This window comes from Ranitomeya imitator, chromosome 1, assembly GCF_032444005.1.
Source record: "Ranitomeya imitator isolate aRanImi1 chromosome 1, aRanImi1.pri, whole genome shotgun sequence".
Classification (NCBI taxonomy): domain Eukaryota; kingdom Metazoa; phylum Chordata; class Amphibia; order Anura; family Dendrobatidae; genus Ranitomeya; species Ranitomeya imitator.
The window spans coordinates 432,270,938-432,293,266 of NC_091282.1; the positions used below are offsets into that span (position 1 = coordinate 432,270,938).

General features: G+C 45.6%; 1 long non-coding RNA gene across 1 annotated transcript; it reads left to right on the plus strand.

The window, feature by feature from the left end:
- The first annotated feature begins 5,082 nt into the window (after nt 1–5,082).
- LOC138657852 (uncharacterized) lies at nt 5,083–21,991 on the plus strand. The gene is made up of 8 exons (XR_011317223.1): nt 5,083–5,116; nt 19,621–19,760; nt 19,910–20,026; nt 20,117–20,200; nt 20,281–20,373; nt 20,453–20,651; nt 20,742–20,883; nt 20,965–21,991. It is a non-coding gene; the product is annotated as an uncharacterized lncRNA (long non-coding RNA).
- The last annotated feature ends 338 nt before the right edge of the window (nt 21,992–22,329 follow it).

Sequence of the window (22,329 nt, forward strand, 5' to 3'; positions counted from 1 at the left end):
TTTGTGCTGACTATTGGTATAGGGCCGGACTGGTCTACAGGCAAACCTGTCAAATGTAAGGTGGGCTGGTCTGAGTCGGCCTGCAAAACTATTAACATTAAAATTATAATAGCTGTAGTGGAGAGAAATCGTCTCTCTGTTCTGAGACTTACTTCAGCAGACCACAAACTAATTCCACCTTGTGGTTTGTTGGAGACTGGAACCATGCGGGGGACATCAGAGGCTGTGTGATTAGATCACTGTATTTCGCCCCCTGAGCCAGCCCTCAGGAAGACAAGCTAGAAGAGGAGGCAGGGGCTGTGGTGGATACGGAAGTAGGATTAGGTAAGTGTAAGCCTTTTTATCTAATTATTATTATTATGGGCCCTGAGAGTCGGGGGGGGGGGGGGCTGTAAAGGCATCATACTTTGTATGGGAAAATGTGCTGAGGGGGCTATCATACTATGTATATGGGGCATTATACTGTGTATAATGTGCTATTGATACTGCACAGATAAGGCTGTTGTCACTGTAAGCTGCAACCGCTGCTGCGGCCCAGCCCATAAACGCCCCCACAACGACCGACCACGACGGCGTGGGGCGCGCATTCCCCTGGGACGCAATACATACACTTTATACTGCAGAGGGGGACCCGGGCCTACCCGAACAAGGGGAGGGCAGAGGCCGGGGTTCTGTGGCAGCTGAGCATGTGGACAAGGAAAGAGAAACGTAGGACTTGATTACACCGCACAACTTCAGGTATAGAAAAAGTAAAGTTTACTATAGTAAAGTCACACAGTACATAAACCAAGCATGACTATGCCAGGTTCCTGATTCCACACCTCCCAGAAGGGTACCACCCGTGGACCCCAAGGCACCAACGGATCACCGAGGCACACATAGGTTGGACATCAGGACACAGGCAGGACATCAGGGTAAAAGAGGTCAACAGGACGCAGGCAAGACATCAGGGTTCACGAGGACGTCAGGACATCAGGGTACATGAGGTCATCAGGACGCAGGCAGGACATCAGGGTACAGACAGGACATCTGGACACAGGGCCACCAGCAGACATCAGGCAGGAGTCGTTTGGTTCCGGACATCCGACACGACCTACAGGCACCACCACAGTCATCAGGCTCCAAGCTCCAGGCAGCAGTCATCAGGCTCCAGACTGCGGTCCTCAGGCTCCGGGCATCGAACCTAGGAAGGAACTCAAGCGGGATGGTGCTAATACTGCAGGATTGCTGGGCCTGCCAGGAGCTAGCACCACATGGTAGCCAGAGCATAGAGTAGTAGATTATCAGCAGAAACACCGGTTACAAGAGACTCAAGGTCACTAGATGCGAGGCTCCAGACACAGAGGGATTCCAGGAACATAACACAGCATGCACAGTTCAGACAGAGTCAGGTACAGGACAAGTACAGGATCAAGGATTCATGCCTGTATATACCGCCTCCAGGACAGGCGCCAGAACAGGACATAACAGAAATCAAGGCAAGGACTTTGGTACCAAAACATAGACAGGAGAGGTGCAGGAACACAAAACACACATAGCAAAGTTCAGGAGCTTTGTGAGTAGCTCAGGCCCCACCCATAGGGCAGGGGAACTATATATATGAGCTGCCCCTCAGCAATTGGCTGGGGATAGCATTTCATGTACACACACTAATCCTGATAAAAGCAGGGGAGGTGTGGCACGTCCTTAGGACAAACAGAAACCAGAAACAGTACAATCAATGCAGGAACTGGGGCTCAGGGCACCTGGCAGCGACTGCATGCCCAGACACATGTAGAAAGTCATGCACCAGCTGCAAATGACCTCGCAACCCGCGGATAGCTTCCACAGTGGCAACCAGGGACCGCACATGCGGATGGTCATGCAGCAGAGCAAAAGACGTAACCACCCATGTACGGCTACGCAGCAGAACAGGGAACTAACCAAGCTCCATACAGGTAACAGCCAACAGTATCCCAGCTCAATTAAGGGGAAAGGAGCAAAAGGTTAAAGCAAAAACATGCATTGTCATGCCGAAAACCAGATACAGACAGAACGGCGTGACAGCTGTCACATGTAGCTGTATCGGAGATTGCACATCGATGCCACTGGTTCAAAACAGTAGCCTATCAAGCCAAGCAAGCAGGAAGCTGGGAGGTCAGGGAGCACTTTTGAAAGTGAGATGAAAAACTATGAGAACAACCCTTTAAACCTCTAAACCCCTTCATTCTCTATGACACATTTAACCATCATTAGGCTGGTTAGGGTGCATAAAGCAGGTTGAAGTAGCTCAGCCCTCTCCACAACAGGTAGCGACAGGTGGTGAAACATAGCCAGTATCTACCTGCAGGGATAGAAGCTCCAACGGGTGCTCTTTAACTCTTTAAAACCTGCTTTCAATAACCGACAGTGGTAAGAAAGTTAGCGCTATCCTCTGGGCACCTCTTTGTCATCCCGTGACATGATCACAGGGTCCCATCGGGGGGGTCCCATGGCTGCAATCTATGTCCTGCTGTGAATCCTAGCCGCAGGCTGACTGTGATTTGTACGGCTTGGCAGTTTATAGAACAAGTCATCAAATGATCGCAGGTTCAAGTCCCTTAGGGGGATTAAAAAATAAAGGATAATGTAAAAAGAGTTTTGAAAATGTTAAATAAAGAAAATAAACTTTAAAAAAAATAATAATAATTCAATTGCATTTTAAGAAAGCATATTATGATCTGTCATGTCCCTAAAAGTCTGATCTCTGAAAATATTTATTTATTTAACCCATGTGGAAAACGCTATAAAATAAATCTAATCTCCAAAATTGCCATTGTTTAATCGCTTCACCTCCTCCAACAGATACTATAGAAAGCTACTTAAATACTGAATGTACCACAAAATGGTTCAATTAAAAATTACAACTCAGCATGCAAAAAAACTGTTTGCAGGTCCATAGACAGTAAAATAAAAAAAATATCGGTCTTAGAAAATAATTCAGAATTTTTAAAGCCATTAATATAGTAAAAAAACAACCTGCATTTGTTTTAAATCATCATAATCATACTAACCTGGAGAATCAATTTTCAACACAATTAATTCTGTAAAAACTAAATTAAAAAAAAACAGATTTTTTTTTTTCATTATTCACCTTACTTGGAATTGTTTTTAAAGATTTTTCAGTACATTATATGGTATCATTCAAAACTACATCTCAGCCTGCATAAAATAAGCTCTCATACAGTTATGATGATTGAAGAATAATATTATGGCTTGAAAAACAAGAGGAGAAAAAAATTAATGCAAAAACATAAATTGTCTGTGTCCTTAAAGGGGTAGTCCCATGCTATCCCAATATGCAGTATGTGTAGTAATAATAATATTAGCAAATACTTCCATTTAGAAATAGTATAGTTCTTTTGATTAGCTATGTCGCTTGCCCCATATGCAGGTCATTGTAGTAGCTTAGCCATCCATAGTTACGAACATTAACAACTAACTGTCGCTATACCTAAGCTACTGCAATGCCCTGCACATTGGGTAAGTGACATAGATAATCAGAAGAACTATACTACATTTCTAAATGGAGGTATTTAACATTATTATTGCTACACCTACCACATATTGAGATAGGATCTTGGAGATGGGAATATCCATTTAAATTACAAAGCTTCTCCTATCATTTGCAATGTTAAATCTGTACAGCAAATGGACCACACATGTGCTGTATGTGTTTTTCACTGACCAGTAGACTTGAATTGATCCTTTTCATTCATAATACCAGAACAAAACATGTACATCTGATGAAGGTCTAAGTGCATTAGTATACTCACGACTCGCCGTCTATTGGTTTCCAGCACCATTCCGGTCCTTACTCCTTCTCGTCGGATCACTCTAGGCTATGGAAGTCGCTTTTTACCATTTATACAGCGACAGAAAGAAGCTCCTTAGACTGGCTACATTCCCACAGTGAGCTTTTGGTCATTTTTTTTTCTGATGCGTATATAATGCTGCCTTTTTGCACCTATTAGGTCAGTTTAATCTGAGTAAAAAAAGAATCACAGTAGGTGTGAGATTTCTATAAGTCCCATCCACTTTCCTGATACTGAAAGATGCGTTTTGATGCAGCGAAAATACAGAGTGTCAAAAATCTTCATGGTCACAAACCAGAGAAGTCGATGATTGGTGAGAACATTAATACACTGTGACAAAGTGACTGGCAAAGTGCTGAAGGGGAGATACATCTCACTGAGTCTATTAGCTTCAGTGATTTGAAACCCAGAAGTTTGCTCCAGCACACTATGTGTTGAGAGGGGTTAATCAGCCACTTTAAGGCCTGGGTTTTTGTGGACAACCATAGAACGGGTGGGAGGCTGTCCACCTTATTGTGTGTCTGGAGAGGTTAACTCCAAAGTGCTTGTGCTTGAACCGTGTAGCGGATCTACCACAAGGACTATGCTTATTATTGCCTCTTTGTTTTGGTTTTCCTGTTTTTCCCAAAAGGGCCGTGTTTATTTTGACTTCACTATGGTTTATGCTGCGTATATAATAAACCAGTGAAGATCTTAAAGAGACAGTGTTCCCATGTCTACCTCCGTGTACAGCTGAGTGAGCCGATCTACCACAGCCCTTAAACTACATTACTGTATATACACAATCACATGTCCAAGTTTAAACACACACATGAAAAAATGGTGCCGGTGTCATGAGTCTCATCAGTGTGCCATAACTGTATGGTCCGTATGTCCGTTTTTACCATCAGTGTATGACCATGTGTCCATTTTTACTAATTTAAATCTATAATTTTTAATATCCGGTTATGATGTTCAATTATCCTTTAGAAAAATTGTATGAATAAAAACATTGGAAAACAATAAAAATTTCTCGATTTCAATTCTCAGTGTGTCTGGGATGCAGTTACTGACAGCTCGGCCTTTCAATCCGGTACAGGGGTGTGCTGAATCCGTCAGTACTTTGACAGCTTGGCCATCGAATCTGGTACAGCGGCGTGCTGAGCTGTCAGTTTGCTGATTGACAGCTCAACTATCCAATCTGATACTGTGAGACGTTGGCTGTCTCCAAGTGCTTACTATCCCGGGTGATTGCCATGCTATTTAACTGAGCTGTTTCTCCCAGACGTAAATTCAGCTAGTAGGTTTGTGATCTCTGTGCCTTGAGTTCTATATGCTTGATCATTTGCTGCCTGACCTTGGACTTTATTCTGACCATCCGACTGTTTAACCCCTTCTACTGTCATCCGTTATCCTCCTGGTATTCTAACCTCGGAATGTTACCTGACCACGCTTTTGTTTCTTCTTTCTGTTTATGATGTACCCTCCTGGCTTCTGACCTTGGACTCCTTGACCATTCTGACTCACGGCTTGGCCTTGAGAAGTGACTAGCATCAAGAAAATGTTATGGCTTACAACTTGAAAAATGTTTTTTTTTTGCAAAAGCACTCACTGTCACTATAGCTACCTTGTAATGGTAGAAATGTAATGTGCATCTTAAAAAGGTTAAAAAATATATAAACAAAAGCAGAATTTCTGTTCTCGGCAAAAAACATAATTAATGTAATTAATTAATTAAAAATTAATCAATGGTATCAAAATTTATACTATTAAATGTAATTCTACACTCAAAAAAGCTTCCCTTATTTTGCACTTTGTACCTCCTATTTCTCCAGTTTATTGATTGTTATTGTAACCGTATCCTAATTTGTGTGTATTTTGTGCTTTTTCATGTTTTCTCCACTGTATAGAGCTGGACACCGGCCTCTGGCTCGTGAATCTGTCTCTTTATAAATATAAAGTAGATATAAATATAAAGGAATAATAACAAAAAATGCAAGTCCTCATATACGGAAATATAAAAAAAGTTATGTCTCTGAGAATATGGGGTTAAAGTGTTTTTTTTAAATGACCTTTTGTACCTCCTATACTGATATGAACATGTGCTAGAAATTCCAAGTAATTTTGAAAAGAATAACGTCAGAATACCTGGCAACAGAATCACAGTTCTATGAAGGTAATCCTGTAATGCTAGTGACACAATGGCTTGAACTTTGCCCTGTGACAATCATAGTTTTTCCTGCTACACTGATAAAAAGTAAACTGGTTGCTTTCTATTAAAGAAAAAATGTCTCCAGATAAGCTTCCAGGGAAAACTAAAGGTGCGGGGTGGGGGACTTATACAGAAAAACTGTATCAGGAATATATTTTAATAATTGTGTCAGTGGAGCGCCCGCTAGAGCCGTAGGGAACTCGGAAACGGGCCGGTTCTTAAAGGGATGTGTCACGGTGGCAGTGACCCGGTCCGTGGCTCTGGGCGTCTAAAAAAAGGGGAAAATAAAGTCTATTGTAGTAATGTTCGTGACGCAACCTGTGGTATTCGATCAGGGATGACCGGCGTTGCTTAAAGGGTTCCACTGGGGATGATGTTATTGCAACAGGGTGATATGGTTTCCCACAGGTGAAGCTTAGTCCCCAGGGCTCCCAGTGTATTAGGCAAAGATGGAGTGGTGCCGGAAAGAAGTGGAGGACTCAGGGTTGCAGTCTCTTTATCTTTTTACTGTAGTAGGCCGCCACAGTCCAGGGTACGGATCACAGGTGATGGTGCGGCCCAGCCAGCCTGGAAGCGATTCAGAGATCCCCCTAGCCATTTGGGGTTGGAAGCCTTTCTTTCTGCGCTGTGTTGTAGTTCCTTGCTGCCTAAGGCCTCACACAAGGTTCTCACTTTCTCTCTGTCCCTTTAGGTAGGACATTACCCGCATGGCAGGCAACTCGAGCCTTTTTACAGGTGTCTATAAGATGACTCCGGGCTCTATGTGCTGTTGTGCCTTTGGGTGTTAATGATGGACTGGCGACTTGCAATCTGCTGTCCGCCAGTTTCTGCTGTCGGGCATACAGTTACCCCCACAACCTCGGTCTTCCAGCCACCAGTTTCTGCGCTTCAGCGTGGAGGGAGCCCAGTCGCAGCTCCCCTCCAGCTCCTTACTTCTCCTATGCTCCTTCCTCCTCCACACTCTCTGTAGGCTGTTCTGTCTTTCTCTTTCCTTTCCAGGGCCTGCAGAACTACGGGTCTGCATGGCCCCAGATTTCCTCACAGGAGCTGCAGCACCTCACGTCTCCATGGCTCCAGCTCTCTCATCAACTGACTAACTCCTCCTCCAGCCAGAATATATATCGGGAAGTTCCCCTGAATCCGGGTCTCGAGCTCCCCCTTCTGGCATGGAGTCAGAACATGTTGCATGTATGTCCTACCTGATAAAGGGATGTTTCCTCACTTCCAGGCATGGCATCACCCTCCCCATGAGGAAGGCAATACCACTGTAACAACCGGTTACCTGGGGTGTTACTTCAGCATGGAAACAGAACCAACAGTGAGGCTCTCAGAGCAAAAATACACAGTAAGCTGTATAAATCGGACCAAGATAGAAATGCAGAGCATGGATAGGCCGGCGGCTCTCCTGACCCGACCAAGACACATATACAGTTATATGAAAAAGTTTGGGCACCCCTATTAATCTTAAGCTTAATGTTTTATAAAAATTGTTTTTTTTGCAACAGCTATTTCAGATCTAATAACTGTTGGACACAGTAATGTTTCTACCTTGAAATGAGGTTTATTGTACTAACAGAAAATGTGCAATCTGTACCCCCCATAAAGGTACAACTGAGGTTGGGCACAAAGGGCTTGATCACCAAGAACATATGTTGGTTAAACCCATTTTGGATTCAGACTATTGGGGGTTCTCTACACAACAGATTGCAGTAATACTTTAACATTAATATGGACTCCACTTTGAGGTCAATAGTATGGGATGCTTTGAAAACTTTGTTAGAGGGGCTCTATATTCGTGAACTTAGTAAATGTAAACCTAAGAAGAGAGAATACACGCAAAAGTTACAAGAGCAGGTCAGCCTAGCAGAATCATAACTTATATCAAACCCCTCAGCTAGCACTGCAGAAAATCTGAAAGAAACTCAAAAACTAATGAAAAATCGGGTTTAGCTGCACAAAAACGTTTTTTGTTTTTTTTTGCAAAACAAACATATTTTACAGAGGGTAAAAGTGCAGGCCACTTGCTAGCAACTATTGTTAAAGCTCAAAATGGGTCCTCGTACATTTGTAGTCTAGTCTCTGACACTGGGGTCGTGGTTACGGAGGATGGAGATATTCTCCACACTCTGCATAATTACTTTTTTAGTATTTGTTTTTCTAAAAGCGTCACCAATTCAGTAGAAATAGAGAACTTTTTAGCAACCATTTCATTACCACAATTATCAAATCTAGAGAGGGATATACTAGACAAACCAAATGAACTTGAAGAATTGGAGGAGGCCATTCAAGGGTCCCAAAATGAGAAGGCCCCAGGCTCAAATGGGTTACCAGGGGAATTCTTCAAAACATATCAAGAAATATTGCTTCTAAATTTACTGGCAGTTTTTTAAGAAAGTATTAGAATTGGTAACCTCCCAGATTCTATGAAAGAGGTCGTGGTGGTTTTGATATTGAAATCTGGAAAGGATTCCCTATCTGAATCTTATAGACCCATCTCCCTCCTCCAAACCGAAGCCAAACTGTTGGCTAAGATACTTGGAAATAGATTATTCAAGGTGATAACAAGGATAATACGCGATGATCAAACTGGATTTATTCTGAACAAGTCCACCTCAAATAATATAAGGCGGTTATATATGAAGATGCAGATTAGTTCAAAATCCACGGGAACAGGGACGATCCTTTCCTTAGACGCCGCCAAAGCTTTGACAGCATTGAATGGAGCTTTTAGTGGGCTGTGTTAAAGGGCATGAGAGTCGGGGATTCATTTATTTCAATGATCCAGTTATTATATAATTCTCCTAGGGCAAAACTCCAGGTTACCGGTCATATATCGGGATCATTTGATCTGGGAAGGGGAACACGGCAGGTTTGTTCCCTGTCACCCCTTCTTTTTGCAATAGCCATAGAGCCACTTGCCTGTTTGATACAAAATGATCCTTCAATCTCTGGCTTTTGGTATGGGTCAATAGAGATGAAAATCTCCCTATACGCGGATGATGTGCTCTTTTTGGGGGGGACCTAGGCACTTATATACTATAGGTGTAAAATGTTCCGGCCTTCTAATTAACTGGAGCAAGTCGGTACTTATGCCTGTCAGAGGAATACTCATTGGAGCATACACAAATTCAAATAGTAAACTCTTTTGGGGGTAATAGTCTCTGCTAACCCTCAGGACTTTCATTCACATAATTTAGCCCCCTACTGTTAAAATTTAGGTCTAAGGTGAATATATGGTGTTGCCTCATGATGCCACAACTCCTTTATTTTCTTCATAACACTCCGATTTGGATTCTTACAGTAGGTACGAAAAGAATTCAGACCCCTTTAAATTTTTCACTCTTTGTTTCATTGCAGCCATTTGGTAAATTCAAAAAAGTAATTTTTTTCACATTAATGTACACTCTGCACCCATATTTCAAATGGTAACCTTGTAAAGGTGAGATCTCTTGTGGAATCTCCTGAGGCATCCATTAAATGGCCTCAGTGAAAATGCAATAGCTGACTTCAATACATTATGAGACATTTGCGACCATATACCAAGGTATTCTATGTTTTTGTTAAGGTGTCCGTCCCATCCTCAGGTTGCAAATTTCAACTCCATGTCAAAAGTCATGATTTAGGTGGTAAAATGTCTATGCAAATGTAATTATTGGTATGTGCAGGGCTGGTTTGTACACAGCAACAGGCTTTCTTTCACCAAAAAGGTTATTTTATGAAAATGAGAATCTGCTGACCATTATTTACTGGCAACAGAAAATGTAGGGTTGGCTACATAATATACAGTATTTGAGTATGCTCAGCCATGCAACACTAATTACTGAGTGGGTCCAGGAGACAATTTTAGAAAAACTTGGAGATCAGCCACTACTTAAAACCAGGAACGGTTTTAGACAAACTGGGGCCCTGGGCAAAAGTTTAAAGTGGGGCCCCAAAAGCTCACATATTGCACCATTACACAGTTTAAAGTGGGGCCCCAAAAGCTCACATATTGCACCATTACACAGAAACATTTCTGTCATATTTACATGCGCTGATTTCAGGCCGGCTAAACAAGCGTGATCGACAATACTGAAATCAATCGATGCTTGTTTCCCGGCCTCTTTACTCCAGCTGTGGAAGAATAATGGGTACAGATAGTCCTCGATATAGTATAATGCGGGTCCCACCCATATAGTATATATACTGTAATGCATATCCCATGGTCCTTGATACAGTATACTTCAGCCCCCTCAGAGTATAATGCAGCCCCCTCAGAGTATACTGCAGCCCCCTCAGAGTATAGAGCAGCCCTCCTCATAGAATATAATGTAGTCCCCACATAGAGCATAATGCAGCCCCCCTCCGAGTAAAAAGCAGTCCCCTCAGAGTATAATGCAGCCCCCTCAGTGAATAATGCAGCCCCCCACATACACACAGTATAATGCAGCCCCCTCAGAGTTAAATACAGCCCCTTCAGTGTACAATGTAGCCCTCTCAGAGTATAATGCAGCCCTCCTGAGTATATTGCAGCCCCATACACATACAGTATAATGCAGCCCCAGAGTATAAATTAGCCCCCTCAGAGTATAATGCAGCCCCCACACAGTATAATGCAGCCCCACACACACACGCAGTATAATGCAGACCCCCACACACACAATATAATGCAGCCCCTTCAGAGTATAATGCAGCTCTCTCAAAGTATAATGCATCCCCACACACAGTATAATGTAGCCCCACACACAGTATAATGCAGCCCCCCACAAACACAGTATAATTTAACCCTCCACAAACAAACACAGAAATAGTACAACCCCCACACACAGTATAATGCAGCCCCCCACACAGTATAATGCAGCCCCCACACACACGCAGTATAATGCAGACCCCCCACACACAATATAATGCAGCCCATTCAGAATATAATGCAGCTCTCTCAGAGTATAAGGCAGCCCCACACACATGTATAATGCAGCCTCTGTAGAGAATAAAACAGCCCCCTCAGAGTATAATGCAGCCCCACACACAGTATAATGTAGCCCCACACAAACACAGTATAATTAAACCCCCCACAAACAAACACAGAAATAGTGCAACCCCCCCACGCACAGTATAATGCAGCCACAAACACACAGTATAATGCAGCCCCAACCCACACAGTATAGTGCAATCCCCCCAAACACAGTATAGTGCAGCCCCTCTAGAGAATAAAGCAGCCCCCTCAGTAAAATGCAGCCCCCTCAGAGTATAATACAGCCCCCCATGCACACACACAATATAATGCAGCCCCCCACACACACACAGTATAAACACACACACCTTACCCTCCTCGTACACACACACCTTTCCCTCCTCATTCCCCCGCTGCTCCCCCACTGCTCTAGCTTCTGCGTCTCAGCAGCTCCACTGCTAGCACACACTCAGTCACAGGCAGAAGGGGAGTGATGGGAGAGGGAGCATCATTTGACTCTCTCTCTTCCATCACTGTTTTCAACTATATCGACTTCTATGGCGATAAGTTGAATGCGCGATGCGGGGGGCAGTGCCAGGCCCCTCTTACTCACAGGCCCCATAGTGGCTGTGTGGTGTGCTGCTATTAGCGGCACGCCACTGGCTGGGTTCCCCAGGAGGAGCAAGGGCCCTAGGAAGCTGCCTGGTCTGCCTGCCATTAACGCCGGCCCTGCTTAAAACGTTCCATCAAAACCTGTCTACATGGTTTGAAGGAACCTTGTGGCCAAGCTCTGGGTGCCCCATAATAGATGTGGAAATATAATAATATTAGATATGCTGTGGTGGTCCTTAACTGTAGAAAGGGAAGGCAGTAGGATAAAGCCACATACAGTTGTTGGATCAATGACTTTCTTCCCAAAGAGGCAACACATTTGGTGGTTACACAGTCTTACACAAGGCAACAAGCTGGATGATTTCAAAGGTCGCACAAGAAATAAAATAATTATTGGTACAGGCAGTGACATAACTTGAAGCTTATGGGCCCCAATGCAAAATCTCCAATGAAGCCCTCAATTAACACATCTTTAATAGTAATAGTCTGTTCCTTTTCATATTGGGCAAAGGGGCCTTTGGTGCCCACCTGGTGTCCAAGGCCCCGGGTGCGATTGCAACCCACGCACCTATTATTGCTGCGCCCCTGGGTAGAGGGGTAGACAGTTGGTACTGAAAACAGTAGGTGACACTTGTGTCAATTAACTGATACCTATGAAAATATATCACTGATGAAAAAAGCATATAGGATTTCAGTAGTAAGATTTTATTCTGATCATATGCAAATTGTCTCTTCAGAGAGGAAGAGGACTAGAACTCTAGTGCCACCTATTGGATGTAGCAATCCTAACAGTCAATGTCGACCCTCTAATGAGCCTTGTCACATGACTTAGGATAATAGCCAAACCAGAATCTCAATTTGCAGACACTGTGTTTCGGGGTACTGCCCCTTGTCAGTGCAAAGTGGAGATCTGGTTTGGCTGATTGAGAGGCGTCTGACCAGGATCCAAGAAGTATCGTTTCTCCTTGCGGAGAGTGACATGATAAGCATGTCGAGGTGAGGAGACTTAAAGCCGCAATGCTCCTCTGGGAAATATGCAAATTGTCTCTTCAGAGAGGAAGAGGACTAGAACTCTAGTCCCACCTATTGGAAGTAGCAATCCTAACAGTCAATGTTGACTTCTTGGGATCCCAGTCGGACGCCTCTCAATCAGCCAAACCAGATCTCCACTTTGCACTGACGATGGGCAGTACCCCAAAACACAGTGTCTGCAAATTGAGATTCTGGTTTGGCTATTATCCTAAGTCAGGTGACAAGGCTCGATAAAGGGTCTACATTGACTGTTAGGATTGCTACTTCCAATAGGTGGCACTAGAGTTCTAGTCCTCTTCCTCTCTGAAGAGACAATTTGCATATTTCCCAGAGGAGCATTGCGGCTTTAAGTCTTGTGACAAAACACTCTGGGATCGCCTTTGCTGGGGTCAAAGGACACGTGGTTTGTGCATTGAATCTGAGGCGTACAGCAGGTTTCTGAGCAGGCTGACCTCAGGTCAGATTTATTAACGTGAAAGCAACACAAAAAACAAAACATAAAAATAAACCCTAGCCTGTCCGGCACTAACTAAACAAATACGTTGCTATCTCAACAACTGGGGGGGCTTCTCCCACCCAGCTAACATCATACAGATCTTGAGCAGAGCTCTTCACTCACGTTTGTTTCACACAGGCAGGCAATCTGTGTGCCCCAGGCAGACACTGGAAACACCCAGCTGGTCATCTTTTATTCCTGCAATCATTAACCCATTAGCACCCTGAAGATACTGAGTGGCCTAATTCACATAGGACAAACACCTGGGTGAGATATACCTGCCTCCATCTACCACACCAGCATGAGTCTTACATATCCCCCCCCCCTTGCTCAGACCACTCCGGTCGAGCAAGAACACTTTTGAAACAGTGCACTCGGGATAGGGCATCGGCGTTCCCCATCTGCACCCCAGGTCGGTGCTCCACCGTAAAAGAGTAAGCCTGCAGGGCAAGGAACCACCTGGTTACCCGACTATTACGGTCCTTGTGGAGGTGCATCCACTTGAGAGGGGCATGGTCTGTGACCAGCCTAAACTTCCTACCAGCCAGGTAATACTTGAGGGAGTCGAGAGCCCATTTAATGGCTAGGCACTCTTTTTCAACCACGGCATACCTCTGCTCATGTACATTCAGTTTCCGACTGAGATAGAGGACCGGGTGTTCGACTCCGTCCCTCACCTGGGAAAGTACAGCTCCGACACCAGTATCAGAGGCATCAGTTTGTACCACAAACTCGCTGCTGAAATCAGGAGTCACTAGTACGGGCTGAGAGCACAAAGCCCGTTTCAGGCTGTGGAAGGCCTCTTCAGCAGCTGAGGTCCATTTTACCATGACGGAACCCTTCCCCTTGGTAAGATCCGTCAAGGGAGTAGCCATGGCTGCAAAATTGGGTATGAACCGGCGATAATAGCCGGCAATCCCCAGGAAAGCCTGCACTTGTTTCTTGTTCACTGGTTGTGGCCAGCCCTGAATTGCCTGTATTTTGTCGATCTGGGGTTTAACCACTCCTCGGCCAATCACGTAGCCCAAGTATCGGGCTTCTTCAAGCCCGATGTGGCATTTCTTGGGGTTTGCCGTTAAACCTGCATCTCGCAGGTCATCAATCACGGCTTGTACCTTCTGGAGATGAGTTTCCCAGTCCATGCTGTAAATTACGATGTCATCCAGGTAGGCAGAAGCGTACTGTCTGTGAGGCCTCAAGACTCGATCCATCAATCTCTGGAACGTTGCGGGAGCTCCGTGAAGTCCAAACGGCATATAGACATACTGGAACAGACCTTCCGGTGTAGCAAATGCCGTCTTCTCTCTGGCCGCCTCGGCCAGAGGAATCTGCCAGTACCCCTTTGTTAAATCCAGGGTCGTAATGTATCGGGCTTTACCAAGCCGGTCGATCAACTCATCGACCCGGGGCATAGGGTACGCATCAAATTTAGAAACTGCATTCAGTTTCCTAAAGTCATTACAAAACCGGATGGAGCCATCCGGTTTAGGTATCAACACAATTGGACTGGACCAGGCGCTGTGTGACTCCTCAATGACTCCTAAGTCCAACATTGCCATCACTTCCCGGGAGACGGCTTCACGGCGGGCTTCCGGAATCCGGTAGGGCTTCACATGAACAGTGACGCCAGGCTCTGTGACAATCTCATGTTTCACCAACTTCGTCCGGCCAGGTTTTTCGGAGAAAAACTGTCGGTTCTGTAACAAAAATTGCTTAACCTCAGATTTTTGTCGTTCTGAGAGAGTCTCAGCAACCTGCACCTCTGGTACAGTAGGTGAACAAACCGGACGGGGCAGATCCGCCGTTAGGGCAGAGCGGTCTTTCCAGGATTTTATCAGATTCACATGATAAATCTGTTCCGGTTTTCTCTTACCCGGCTGGTACACTTTATAGTTCACTTCACCAACTCTTTCTCAGACCTCAAATGGGCCCTGCCATTTCGCCAGGAATTTACTATCCACTGTAGGGATTAGGACCAACACCCTATCGCCGGGTGCAAATGTACGGACCTTAGCGCCTCTATCATAACTTTGCCTCTGTGCTCCCTGGGCCTGTAACATATGGTCCCTAACAATGGGCATGACAGCGGCAATACGATCCTGCATTTGTGTTACATGGTCGATCACCGTTTTAAAGGGAGTGACTTGACCTTCCCAGGTTTCTTTTGCAACGTCCAGCAGTCCCCGGGGACGACGGGCGTACAACAGTTCGAAAGGCGAAAATCCTGTGGAAGACTGGGGAACTTCCCTAATGGCAAACAGCAAATAGGGTAACAAGTAATCCCAGTTCTTCCCATCTTTGTCTATCGCCTTCCGGAGCATCTGTTTTAAGGTTTTGTTGAAGCGCTCAACCAGGCCATCTGTTTGAGGGTGATAGACAGACGTACGCAACGGGTCTATTTGTAAGAGCCTGCAGAGCTCCTTCATTACCCTCGACATAAAGGGAGTCCCCTGGTCGGTGAGTATCTGTTTTGGAATTCCCACCCGACTAAACACTTGTACCACGGTGGACCACGGTGAGTCATTGGACGTGGTATATCTCGATTTTTCCAAAGCGTTTGATACCGTGCCGCACAAGAGGTTGGTACACAAAATGAGAATGCTTGGTCTGGGGGAAAATGTGTGTAAATGGGTTAGTAACTGGCTTAGTGATAGAAAGCAGAGGGTGGTTATAAATGGTATAGTCTCTAACTGGGTCGCTGTGACCAGTGGGGTACCGCAGGGGTCAGTATTGGGACCTGTTCTCTTCAACATATTCATTAATGATCTGGTAGAAGGTTTACACAGTAAAATATCGATATTTGCAGATGATACAAAACTATGTAAAGCAGTTAATACAAGAGAAGATAGTATTCTGCTACAGATGGATCTGGATAAGTTGGAAACTTGGGCTGAAAGGTGGCAGATGAGGTTTAACAATGATAAATGTAAGGTTATACACATGGGAAGAGGGAATCAATATCACCATTACACACTGAACGGGAAACCACTGGGTAAATCTGACAGGGAGAAGGACTTGGGGATCCTAGTTAATGATAAACTTACCTGGAGCAGCCAGTGCCAGGCAGCAGCTGCCAAGGCAAACAGGATCATGGGGTGCATTAAAAGAGGTCTGGATACACATGATGAGAGCATTATACTGCCTCTGTACAAATCCCTAGTTAGACCGCACATGGAGTACTGTGTCCAGTTTTGGGCACCGGTGCTCAGGAAGGATATAATGGAACTAGAGAGAGTACAACGGAGGGCAACAAAATTAATAAAGGGGATGGGAGAACTACAATACCCAGATAGATTAGCGAAATTAGGATTATTTAGTCTAGAAAAAAGACGACTGAGGGGCGATCTAATAACCATGTATAAGTATATAAGGGGACAATACAAATATCTCGCTGAGGATCTGTTTATACCAAGGAAGGTGACGGGCACAAGGGGGCATTCTTTGCGTCTGGAGGAGAGAAGGTTTTTCCACCAACATAGAAGAGGATTCTTTACTGTTAGGGCAGTGAGAATCTGGAATTGCTTGCCTGAGGAGGTGGTGATGGCGAACTCAGTCGAGGGGTTCAAGAGAGGCCTGGATGTCTTCCTGGAGCAGAACAATATTGTATCATACAATTAGGTTCTGTAGAAGGACGTAGATCTGGGGATTTATTATGATGGAATATAGGCTGAACTGGATGGACAAATGTCTTTTTTCGGCCTTACTAACTATGTTACTATGTTACTATGTTACCAATTCCTTGGCGATCGTCTTGGTAGCTGTGTTACGCAAAGGGACGGCTTCCGGGTAACGAGTGGCATAGTCCACGATGACGAGGATATGTTGGTGCCCACGTGCGGATCGGGGAAGGGGCCCAACCAAATCCATCCCAATTCTCTCAAAAGGGACCCCGATGATAGGAAGGGGTACCAAAGGGCTACGGAACTGAGATTTAGGGGCCGCGATTTGGCACTCTGGACAGGACTCACAATAGTTACGCACATCACAATGTATTCCAGGCCACACAAAACAATGCAATATCCTTTCTGTGGTTTTCTGTACCCCCAGATGTCCCCCCATTATATGTCCGTGGGCCAAATCCAGTACCTTCCGCCGATAAGGTTTGGGTACCACTAACCGTTGCACTGTGTCTTCCCCTTTTTTTTCTACCTGGTAGAGCAAATCATTTTCAAGAACCATATACGGGTACGCTAGCCTAGTGTCAGGTTCTACGGGTACCCCATCTATCATTTTTACATTTTTCCTAGCCGGAGTCAGGGTAGGATCTTTCATTTGCTCGCTGTGGAAGTCATCCACCTGGACTCCCAAATCTGGCAGGCAGGGTGCCGGATGGCTGTCTGCCTCCGCCTCTCGCTGAGGTTCCTCAGTTTCCTCTGTTTCCCCCGCCATGACGGAGAAGGGGTACTGAAGGTTAGATTCATTAACCTCCCCAGCAACATCTTCCTGTGGGGTCTCCTCTAGGGACTCGGGACCTCCAGATGGCATGGGAGAAGATTCACGGGTACAGCTACCGTGAAGGAGTAACTGATTCTCCCACAACTGCCAGAAATAGGGAAAATCCCTGCCCAGGATTACATCATGTAACAATGCGGGAACGAGTCCCACTTTGTGCTGCACTGACCCATAGGGAGTAGAAATCCATATGACCGCTGTTAAGTACGAGCGGGTGTCACCATGCACACACGTCACAGAAAACTTGTCAGACGGACCAGACGGAAGTGCCACCAGACTAGCTTTCATCAGAGTCACCACACTTCCAGAGTCTAGTAATGCCACAACATTTTTCCCATCAACAGATAATTTACACAGGTGTTTCACTGTATCATTTTGACCCGCATTCACACTCACTAGCTGTGTAACCAAAGACATGCGTTTTCTAGAGTCTATAACGTCGCACTGCATGGGTTCAGCGGTAACAGGACAGTTCGCAGAAACATGACCCTTCTCATGGCAGCGGAAACACCTAACAGGTCCCCTACTGAGACCACCGTCCAATACTCTTGGTCTCGGAGTGCGAGCAGTCCCGGACTCCTCCCCCACAGTTTTAAGCGATTTTCCTTCACCCGTGGTCCCTGGAACAGTCTTACCGGTTCCACGAGGAGGAGGCACAGTCCGGGGTTTGGCGGTGTCGTCGGGAAGTCCTTCTGCCACGGAATAACGCTCGACCAACTCCACAAGTTGATCCGCTGTCGTGGGATTTCCTTGGCTTACCCACCTTTTCAGCGCTGGGGGTAGTACTCTCAGGTACTTGTCCAGGACAACCCGCTGGATTATTTCGGGTATTGTCAGTACCTCGGGTTGCAGCCATTTCTTTGTCAAGTAGATCAGGTCGAACATCTGAGACCGCGCTGGTTTATCTTGCTGGTATGTCCACTGATGTACCCTCTGTGCACGGACAGCCGTCGTCACACCCAGCCGGGCCAGGATCTCAGCTTTCAGCTTCTCAAAGTCCTGAGCGACCTCCAGGTCCAAATCATGGTAAGCTTTTTGGGCCTCGCCGGAGAGAAACGGGGCAATCAAATCGGCCCATCGTGCCTTCGGCCACTTCTCTCTCAATGCCGTCCGCTCAAAAGTTGTCAGATATGCCTCGACGTCATCTTCTGCAGTCAGCTTTTGCCAGTATCGACTCACATGGATCCTTCTGGACTCTGCTTCCGGGTCAGCGTCAGGCATGCTCACCAGGCGCTGCGCCACCTGTTGGAGAAGTTGGCGGTCTGCAACCGTCATGTCCAGTAACTCCTTCAGCTGTGCGGCCATCAAGCGATTAGCTTCGTGCTGTGCGGCAGTGGCCTGCTGCTGTACGGCAGTGGACTGTACTAAGGCTTTCACCACGTCTTCCATGCTGTCGCCTGTGCCACGGTATGCCCGCGTTCTCCACCACAATGTGACAAAACACTCTGGGATCGCCTTTGCTGGGGTCAAAGGACACGTGGTTTGTGCATTGAATCTGAGGCGTACAGCAGGTTTCTGAGCAGGCTGACCTCAGGTCAGATTTATTAACGTGAAAGCAACACAAAAAACAAAACATAAAAATAAACCCTAGCCTGTCCGGCACTAACTAAACAAATACGTTGCTATCTCAACAACTGGGGGGGCTTCTCCCACCCAGCTAACATCATACAGATCTTGAGCAGAGCTCTTCACTCACGTTTGTCTCACACAGGCAGGCAATCTGTGTGCCCCAGGCAGACACTGGAAACACCCAGCTGGTCATCTTTTATTCCTGCAATCATTAACCCATTAGCACCCTGAAGATACTGAGTGGCCTAATTCACATAGGACAAACACCTGGGTGAGATATACCTGCCTCCATCTACCACACCAGCATGAGTCTTACAGTCTCCTCACCTCGACATGCTTATCATGTCACTCTCCGCAAGGAGAAATGATACTTCTTGGATCCCGATTCTGATCATATGAAACAAAGCAATAATTTGTCCCTATGTCAAGCTCTACAGAATAAAGATAAAGTCTTTGTCTTTGCAGTCTGTACTCTGTACTAATTTTTTTCTGTTCCTTGTAGACTGTTTGCTGCTCCGGTCCTATTGCTGCCGTCCTATTGCTGCCATCCTGTTGCTGCCGTCCTAGTACTGCCGCCGTCCTGGTGCTGCCACCTTCCTGTTGCTGCCGTCTTTCTGTGCTGCCGTCCTGGTGCTGCTGGATGTAAGTAAAGAAGCTTTGAAAATGTCTGTTCCTCTTTACAGTCTGTACTCTGCACTATTTTTTTCAGGTTCCTTGCAGACTGTTTGCTGCTCCGGTCCTGTTGCTGCCGTCCTGTATACTCTGTATTAATTTTTTTCTTTCCTTTGTAGACTGTTTGCTGCTGCCGTCCTGGTGATGCTGCTGCCGTCCTGGTGATGCTGCTGTCCTGGCACTGCTGCTGCCCTGGTGCTGTCTGACTGTTGTTCTGCTGGACTACTGCCTGTAATGTAAGTATTGGTGTTCATTGTTCTTTTTTTGTGCTACATTGTGTTTGGCTCTTAATAAGTAAAATTTTTCTTATCTGTTCTTTTCTCTAGTGTTTCACTTGACTGCTGCCTGCTCTTCCAACACGTCCTCCACTGAAAATCCTTCCCTCCGAAAGTGAACATGACACAGATTATGTAATCACATTTGATTTACTGATTGGTATGTATTGACTGTCAATACTGGACATGTGTTAAATCAGGTATTTTCTTTACAGGTACCTGACTGTGCAGAAGAGCAGGAGCAGAAAGTGGAAATGATTCCTCCCAGGGTCGTCGGCCTCAAGTTGCTGAGGAGGAAAGATAAGGGTGTAAGTAGCCTATATCATAGTTGTAATTGAATTTGTTTTCAGTTTACTTACAAATTTTTTTTTTGTATTTCATCTAAAGGTTCCACATCGTGAGGAAGGACAACCGGATATTGATAACGAGTTCCTTATTCAAGATGTGCAAGAGCGAGCAGCGTTGTGGGACCCCCATAATCGGAATAATTCTGACTCAGCCTTGATCCGACGACTCTGGGAAGAAGTGACCAGATCACTGTTGGATGATTAGGACCATGCAAGGCCACAAGTCAGAAAGGATTTTTGTAAGTATTGCAATGTGGTCTTTTACGCGTTGGTTTTACTGTAAATGTTGGTGTCTTTTTGCAATAAATTTTTTTTTTCACCCTTCACAGTTCTTTGGCGTTCGATGAAGGATCGCCTCAATAAGGACATGAGAGAGAAGATTCGGGTTCGAAGTGGTGCTGCTCAAAAAATAAGAAAATATAAGTACCATCAGCGGCTTTTTTTTCTGAGGCCTGCGCCAGCTTAGCGAACGTGAGTATCTTTTGTGTTGTCTTACTATTATTTGAACTTTTAATTTTTTTTACTAATGTTTTTCATTTGTTTTCCACACAGAACCTGGTGCAGCACCACAGAACCTGAATCGTCCTCTGTTGGAGCGGCCCCTCATCGACCAATCAGCGAACAGGCCCAGTCCCAATCATCCACCAGCGATGGAGCAGCCAGGCAGGCTTCACAGGCTGGGGAACAGGAAGCCGGTCCATCTGGTTTTCCCCTCTCCCAGCCCTCTGCCACTACTTTACTTGGGTCTGCTCGCCAGCGGCAGAGGGCCTGGGAGAGGTCAGTCATGCCCAAGTTTATTCACTTAAGCTCGGTCTTCCAGGCTGGGATGACAGCAATTGTAGAAAGACTGGATAGTGGGTTCACTCAGGTGAACACACTTTTCCAGGATGTCCACAGATGCCTTGACTGCCTAGAAGCCGACCTTAATAGACCAGAGTGACATTATTTTTCCTCTATAGAACGGGGAGTGACGGAAAACCTTAGTCCTGATCTCCAGCTCTATGTGATGAAGGCCTGTCAGGATGCTTACGCCGAGGCCATGCAGCGGTCTCGATATCAGCAGCAGGCACAAAGTTCTTTCCTTACAGGACAACAAGCTCCAGGACAGCATCTATCCACAACCACAACAACCACTGGACATTAGGACTGTTCCATCAGTACCCAGCTAAACCATATAGCCGAGTGCAGCAGCCCAGCCTTCCACTTACACAATGCAGCCGAGTGCAGCAGCCCAGGCTTCCATTCCCACCACGCAAGAAGCAAAAGGCCGAAGAAGCAGCAAAACAAAGTCCAGGAAATGTAAAGCTGTAAAAAATAAAAATAACCTCCACCCTCCACCCTCTCCTCTGAATGTGTCTTTTTTTTCATGTCCGTCCACACCTTCCCTTGGTTCTCTCCCTTCCAATGTGTCAAGCCCTTCAAACTTGTTTTCCACTCCTAATGTCTCCTCTTCCCCCAATGTGTCCTCTGCCAATATTTCTGACCCAATCCTCCAATTGTCTGCCACTTCCACTTCCCCTACTTCCTCTACCACTCCAAGCCTACCATCACAGCCCAACACCCCACCGGTCCACCATGTCACTCCTGTTATGAAAGGCAATTCAGTACTACAATGGACATAGCGGTCAGAGCACATACAATGATCTGACAATAACCCAAAATCATAGAACGAGCTCTGAGACGTGGGAACTCTGCAGACCGCAATCCCCAATCCTCTCCAAACAACACTAGAGGCAGCCGTGGATTGCGCCTAACTCTGCCTATGCAACTCGGCACAGCCTGAGAAACTAACTAGCCTGAAGATAGAAAATAAGCCTACCTTGCCTCAGAGAAATACCCCAAAGGAAAAGGCAGCCCCCCACATATAATGACTGTGAGTTAAGATGAAAAGACAAACGTAGAGATGAAATAGATTCA